Below are 8305 nucleotides of genomic sequence, written 5' to 3' on the forward strand. Positions count from 1 at the left end.
CCAGGCTGTGAGCCCCTTGGGGGTAAACTGTCACAGAATCAGAAGGAAATCTGCATCAGAGAGGCATATTTCTTTTCTTCTTTTCCTGTGCAGAGTGTATCTCAGGGATGTCTGAAGTCCCCAGCCCTTTGTCACAGACAGGTGGTCTGGAACCAAACTTAGTCATTACTATGCACCCTAATCCCAGAGGTTCCACAGCCCTTATATTAGCAAAGCAAGCTCATTTTCAAGAGGCTTAATGTTGGTGATACTTCATCAGGTATCAGCAAATGGCCCCCTTAACAAACACATCACCAGAAACAATGCTGCCAAAAGCAGTGAGTGTCAACTTGAGAATGACAGCCCAATTCCTAACAGAGCATCACTAGGGATTCGTTATGAGGTGGTGGTGGGCAATGAGGATGGAATACTTTTGGTGGGCCACATGTGTGAGAGCTGAAGCAGCTAGCCTCCCAACCATGGCTCCGTAAATGGTACATTAAAGGAATATCCAGGATGGGAATTAGTACTGTGTGACATTTATACCAGAATGTCAGAATCTTTTCTGTTTCTTTTTGCCATCTAGACAGAAGAAAAAAATTATGGGGAAGTTTTTTTAAATCAGGAAAATAGAATCTATACTATCAAAGTATTAGCTTTCTCTAGTGATAACCAAAGCATTGTTAAAAAGAGATTGTATCTTACTACACATATTTTGGTCAGGGATGTCCTTATGTGTTATCGCAATAGGGCATTCTGAGGGTCTGTGAAATTAACTAATGCTTAGAAATATTTAAAAATCCTTTGAAAAAATATTAATGGGATATAATAATTATAATGGCAATATTATTACCTGGTACATATTGAGTAGTTACTTTGTTCCACGTGTGCTAATCACTTTGCATATATTACCTCATTTAATTGTTTTAACAACGACCTGATGTTATATGTGTGGTATTATTTTTTCTTATTTTATAGATGAAGAAACTGAGACTTAGTAAAACTTTGGTTTAAATTCCTAAGTTTCTACAGCTTTAAGTGACAGAGTTGGAATTCTAACTGAACAATGACAGGCCCTATGCTTTTGGTAAAAATAGTCATTTTATACTTAATTCAATTTATATCACCTTAAGGTCTGAAAGATATATAAAATTTTCGAAATATTTACACTGTCATTTAAATACAGTTTCAAAGTAATATGTGAAATGTTACATATGAGAACTATGGGGTAAAATCCTAGGTTTTGGAGTCAGATCACTGTTCAAATAATGATTATGGTAATAATTAGCCAGATGACTTTGGTATTTCTGAGATTTTGCTATGTGGAGTTGACAGAATGTGCTTTGAATACCTATGGCAGTGTAGATATTCATTCAATAGTGACTATTATTTAATGGATTACATTGTCTTCATACTAAAACTCAAGGGGACATTTTAAAAAGTGGACATATTCAGTTTTATTGTTCTTCAGAGAAAGAGACTGTATTAGAATTTCGAATGTAGGAAGATCAGTCTTACAGAATAATTATTATTTTTCAGCTTAAAATATATGCCATTTAACTTTCAAATTAATATATTTTTACTCCCTAGTTGAGATTCTTAAATCTGAAGCCACAGCTCAAGATCATGGTAGAGAAGCAGCTATGAAAAATGATGACGTGTGAAATGTCGGTGTTTGTAGGTTACTTAGGTAGAACGAGGTAGTTAAATAGAGCTTAGAAAGTCAAAGGACTTTTAAACAATGATGTTATTAATGTGCATGGTGAAACAATGGGAGGAAGATGTTAAGATGTAAGAAGAGAAAGATTATAACCCATGTATTGAAATCACGGAAACAGGTAAGGGTCATGGGACTTGGTAGATAAAAACAATAAAGATAAAAAAAATAGCTTGCTGAGTTTTTGAAAGTACTGAAAAGAAGTTTGAAAACAACAATAGGAAGCAAAGGGTATGGTAATTCCCTAACTCAGGTAAGCCTCGAAGACCCGTGTTTCTGCTCTTGGTTTCTTAGGTTATTCTGGAGAGAGGTCTATAATAAAACTGGTTCCAACATAAACTCAGCAGAAACCAGCCACTTGCTGCTCCTAATCAATGCTTTAATTTGTCTCTAAATTGACGGCATTTGCATAAATTTGTTTCATTACCTTAAGAACAGAGCCCTAACTCACACTTATTATCTACAAATAATCTCACATTCTACTTAAGTGAGATCAAGACCAGCAGCAATGAACTTTCTCATTCACCATCTTTCCCATTTTTCTCCCAAACCCTGATCTTCTTCATGCATCTTCTCATCTCTCCCTCCTATTGCAGATAAAGAATTATAAGGCTCATTCAGTTGTGACTTCATTCCATCTCGTCCCAATCCTGAGAGCTTGTCCCAATAATCACATACTTTTCTCTTCTCTCTCTCTTCTCTCTCTCTCTCTCTCTCTCTCTCTCTCTCTCTCTCACACACACACACACACACACACACATTCTCTTTCTCTGTCCTAGATCCTTTATCTCAAGGGTTAAGACTGCGAACATGGTACTATACCTTCTCCCATCACACAACTGCTAGATTTCTCAAACGATCATTCTCAGAAAAGGAGCCTCCATTTCCTGTTTCTTTTCTCATTTGCTCCATTAATCTAGTGTATTGCTGTCTCAGTGGTGTAATAATAATCTGCCAAATTTAAGATTTTTTTTTCTTCCATCCTTATCTTGAACTTCTCCGTAGAATCTTTTTCACTATAGCTCTCCTCCAGTGCCTTCCATGATACTGCAATCTCAAATTGTTATTTTTAGGACCTTTTTATAGACTGTTACTTTTTATCCTGCCCCCTAAACAGAAGTTTCTAGTTTCCATCCTTAGTCCCTTTACCTAATCTGCTAATGTTTTTTTCCCTATAAAATCACCTGTAGTAAACTTGCTTTAACTATCATTTCTAAGCTAATCTGTATACTGACCATCACCTACATCACAAGCTTTTTCTCTCTTCAAAACTCTCTTTTGATCGTCTCCACCAAGATGCTCTACAAGCACCACAAACTGAACCCAACACCCTTCTTGTATCATCGAGTTTCACAACTCTGGGCCTCTGTGATTGCATTCTCACCTCTTTGCCTCACATTCAAAAAGTTGCTAAATCCTCTGCATTCAACCTTTCTAATATTTGACAATCACTTCTCTGTTTCTATCGGCACTCTCTTCACTATCTTTCATCTGGTAGCAAAGGATACTTTTTGAACAATACCTTTCAAAGTTGGAGTGTGAATTTAAAAGGTTGGAATCTAATAAATATGAATATGGCAGACAAATCTTCAAAGCTGGGGTTTTCTCACTCCAATCTCTACTCGAGTAGAGTAGAGATTGGAGTGAGAAAACCCCAGTCTCTACTCGAGTCCACCATATACAGTAAGCTTCTAGAAATACTGCAAAGAGAGAACATTCTTGAGTTTCCTAGAAACTTATTATTCTTCACTCTTTTTGTCAATATTCAAAGACTCTCTTAGATTTTATGTTACCTTCTGGCTTCCCAGAATTTCCCAGCTGGGAGCCTGGCCTCTCTGGGCACGGTGCCTCAATGCTTCTCTAGTCTCTCTTTTAAACTCATTTTTTTTTTTTTTTTTAATCGTGGGATTGTGGAAGGAGTTTGAGATTTGGAGTTAGAAAAGACCAATATCAAATCCCACCCCTGCAACCTACTGACTCTGAGACGTTGGAGAAGTATTATGTAATATTTCTATATTTTTTTAAACTGTGAAAAAGGTTGATAACATCTACCTGAGCATAATGGGTGATGATCAAATGAAATAATATATATAAGCACATACTATACAATGTAAAAACTCAAGAAACACTAGCTCCTTCTAAGTCGTTTTTAATTTATATTAATGTAATTATATCTGCTACTATCTGATAGTATCCTTCAGGAGTAACAATAGAGTCTTATAGACAATACCTGAGTGAAGGTACATTTCTGGTAAACACAGTTGGCAAATAAGAATGTTCTTCATACCACCCTTTAAAATGATTTCTACTTTGCTTCATTTTATATCATTCCTGTGACAATGTGGATAAAACTATTGTTATGTTCTTATTGGTTATTAAAATGCTTTAAAATGTCACTTTTTTCTAACCCGATGAAATCTGGTTAGGAGTGGAAGTGACTTTTAAAGAATGGCCATGCTAGTGAGGTTGACTAAAAGCTAGGGACCGGGGGCAAGGGGCGGGGGACAGTATTGGGTGAGAGGCAGCGATGTTGTCAGACAGATGGCAGGGGACAAACTGAGAGGCACAAAGGATGGGCTGGCAGGCTCAGGTACCCTTTTCTCTTAGCCAAGATTCAGGGAAATTTGGGAGTGTGAAGAGGAGTGAAAGCCCAGGTGGACAGTCTTTCTTAACTAGCACTAATTAATTAGTCTTGGCTGGGGGAAAAAGAAAAAACAAAACAAAACACTTCTATGTAAAAGAACACTGCAGATCCTGCAGTGTTGTTTGTTCAAAGACTTTGGATTAGTTTTGGCCATTACAGACTGCAATGGGCATTCTATGTGCCACTTTTCATCTCAAAAATTTTTATTTAGGATGTAAACATATGATTCATAATCTAGGAGTTTATTATCATCAATAAGTTCTCCTGACCTAATGTTGATTTTAATGAACTCAGCATAAGTTACATTTCTGTAATTCTATCTTTACCACTTAATATTTTTTTCCTCCTCTGGGTCATGTTTTAAATGTGATCAAAATAGCAGAGTCTTTGGAGAGTATTTAGCATAGGCGGTCAGGACCACAGGCTATAAAGTCCGATGGCCCAGTTTCTAAAGCTAAAGCTACCACTTACCAGTTACATAACCTTGGGTACTTCATTTAACTTCTTGTAGCTTTATTTTTCTCATATGTGAGATGGGAACAATAATATCAACCTCAAAGTGCTAATGAGAAGATTAAACAAATTAATATATGTAAAGTCCTTGAATCGTGCCTAGTTTTAAGTTATCTAGTAGCCTGGCACATAGTAAATATTACATGAGTGTTAGCTATTGCCGCTGCTAGAAGCTGTCAGAGTAAATTCTACATGCTATATTATTACTTAAAAACAGTACACAATTTATCATCTTAGAGGAATTTATTCAAGTGTGCCAGATAAGTGTCTAAATATACTTACTCATCAAATCAAACGTGAATTTACCCTGTAAGTTGAAGAGAAACACAGTGAAAACAACCATTTTTTTTTAACAGAAAATTGTTTAAGTTTTAGTAACTTAATATAGATTTAAATAGTTTATAAAAGCATTTGGCTGACTCTGATGTTGATCAAGTTCAGAAATAACGTGAGAACAAAATAAAAAGATTATTGAATGAATTATTGATTCATTCAATAAGCAATTACCATATGCCTTTCCTGTACAGAGGTTTAAAGAAGACACAAAGTAAAATAAGACCAATTTCATACCTTTCCAGAGTTATAATCCAGTAAAGAAAAGTCAGATAAATAAATTATTTTAAATCATGGTACTGAGCACAATGAAGTCAAGTATGAAATGATATGGGAACATACAGATGAAGTAATCTGTACATGGGATATACTTCGTGATGGTTTGGGGCTGGCTATTGAAAGGCAAGTATTTATCCTTACCCTTAAGTTGGATCTCTAGTGTACAGGGAGAAAAGAAACTCATGGCATCAATATTCTCATATTCTGTTAATATCCTTAAATTTTTTTCAACCAAACCTGTGAAAAATATAATATAAATATATAGGCTTGACCCCCAAGCACAAAACATTTGAAGTCTTCAAATTTATTAGGAAAAAATTAATTATACCAAAGAATATTAATGCATTATATCAATGCAACATTGCAGTTAATATTTTGAATGCATGGGAGGAAAAAAGTTTCAAAACTGCAAACGATAAGTAGACCTTTAGGAGAATTGTGAGAGTGTTTCCTCTAGATTCTCATGTTGTCCCTGGACTAATGTGCTATGTCAGGGTCCCCACATAGTAATTAGTGCCATGAAAATACACAGGTAGACACTCAGCAAGATAAGAAGATCTTTCCTGGATATTGTTCCCACAGTAATAGTCACTTAACCCTTTCATACATCCATCCACATCCTCCCTGGTCAAGTGTGAAGTCACAAAGCAGAGATAGCTTCTTGGTCTTGGTCAACATTATCCAGTCATGTTGAATCAAACTTTTCTTCTTCTTTAAAGAAAAATCTGTAAAACAATAAGTTCAAAAACTAACATAACTTAGCCAATATTAAGTGTATTTTTAGAATGTATAAATATCTTTTTAAAGTTTCTTAAACTTGGTTAGATGCAAAAAAATACAAATTAAAATATTTGATAAATAGCAGGTTTCATAGTATAATTTCAAAATATAAACTACCAATCCACATAAGTACTTATTAAAAGGCTAAGCTCTGACATTTCCACATTGAGTGTGAGCTTAGGAAGTTAGGGAGATAGATTCCTGGGGACTAAATCACAGGAGATTTTGATTAGTTCCATGTGTTAATTGGCTCATTCTGAGGCTATCATTGACACCACTCCTCCAACTATAGACACCATAATTAAAAGAGTCAGTCACATGCTATAGCCAGTTAGGAAACACGGTGCAAAGACAAATCCCACACATAATAACAAAAAATACATAAAATACAAAGGAAGAAATTTGAGAAGAGGGCAAGACCTAAATAAGGAAAACTATAAAATGATATATGTATTTAATAAAAAGCTCTGAGAAATTGGAGAAGCTTATCACACTTCAGTCAAATTAGCTAAAGCATCACCCTTCTCTATCCTACTACCCCTATTGCTATCTAAAAGGTCAGATTCAAAGAAATGGCTTTATCTGAAACAAATATCTTTGCTTATTTAATTTCTGTCTTGGAATACTAAAAAAAAAGCTTGTAAAAGCAAGTCCTTTCTCTCTTTTTTTTTTTTACTCACATCTGGCACACTTGTAAAACTCCTTAATATGTAAAGAGTTCTTATAACTCAATACATAAGATAAATTCTTGCTGCAGAAAAATAAAGACATTAAAATGCATAAATAATAAATACAAATTGCTAATAAATAAAAAAGTCAAACTTCAATGAGCAGTCAAAAATATAAATTGAAAATACATGGAATAGCATTTTGGCCTTCAGTTTTTGTAAATAATTTGTCAACATGCATCACAAGAATTTTAATCGTGTATGCCTTTTGATTCAGTGATTCTATTTCTTAGGAAGGAATAGGAAATTCACCAAAAAAAGCATATGGATATTGATCCTCAGTACAGAGTTCTCTCTAAGAGAAAAAACGGAAAAAACATTTAAATATCCACCCATGGGCTAGTGAATAAATAAAGTATGCTTACAGCTATATGAAGTAGTAATATGAAGCCATTAAACATTGTGTTTTCAATGAATAGGAAATGATTTGGGGAAATATACAGAAAATTGATGTCAGAAAGACCCAAAACAAAATACAATACTGCCTACATACTATTATCTTAATTTGGAGGTATGTATCTATGTGTGTGTGTGTGTACAAACACACCAAAATTAGCAATGATTCTCCCTGGGTGCTGCAAATCTTGTTTCTCTTAATATGCCTTTGCTTATATTTTATAAGGTGCACAGTGAAAATTACATTAATTTTATGTCAATTAAATTTTTTTTTTTTTAATTTCCAGTTATCTTATTTAAAAAAAATAACTCAGAACTTGTCTGTTGAGACTAGAGAGGACATATTATAAAAGGGAATATTGTCTCTGGTCAAGATGGTAGAGTAGGTAAATGCCGTGCTTACTTCCTCCCATGACCACATCAAAATTACAACTAAACTATAGAACAACCATCATTGAGAATCACCTAAAGTCTAGCTGAAAAGAAGTCCTATACCTAAGGATATACAGAAGAAGCCACCTTGAGACTGGTAGTAGGGGCAAAGATGTGGAATGGGCGGGTTCTACACCCATGTGTGATGTTTCAAAATTGGGAAAGATATCTTGGCTCTGAAGGTCCCCACTAAGGAGCAGAAAGTCCCAGCTGTATACCAGGCTCCCCAGCCCAGGGTTCCAGTACCAGGAAAAGACGTCTCCAAAACTTCTGGCTGTGAAAACTAGCAGAGACTGTGACTGAATGAGACAATGGGTGGCTGTAGGCACAGACATTCCTCTTACAGGCCCATGCACAGACTTACTCACTGACAGACTCACTCACTCAGAGCTCCAACTCTGGGACAGCAGCTCAAAAGTTCCAAGGACACTTTTGGATTTATGGCAAGGGCTGGAGGGCCAGCTTTCTCCTAGACAGAAATGCTGGAAAAAGCCATTGTATCTT

The 8305-nt window shown here is 35.4% G+C and overlaps 1 pseudogene; it reads left to right on the plus strand.

Moving 5' to 3' along the window:
• Positions 1 to 238: 238 nt before the first annotated feature.
• The window catches only part of LOC105304749, an 11781-nt pseudogene continuing 3714 nt past the window's right edge, over positions 239 to 8305 (plus strand).

The sequence above is a fragment of the Pteropus vampyrus genome, unplaced genomic scaffold, assembly GCF_000151845.1.
Source record: "Pteropus vampyrus isolate Shadow unplaced genomic scaffold, Pvam_2.0 Scaffold11, whole genome shotgun sequence".
Lineage (NCBI taxonomy): Eukaryota > Metazoa > Chordata > Mammalia > Chiroptera > Pteropodidae > Pteropus > Pteropus vampyrus.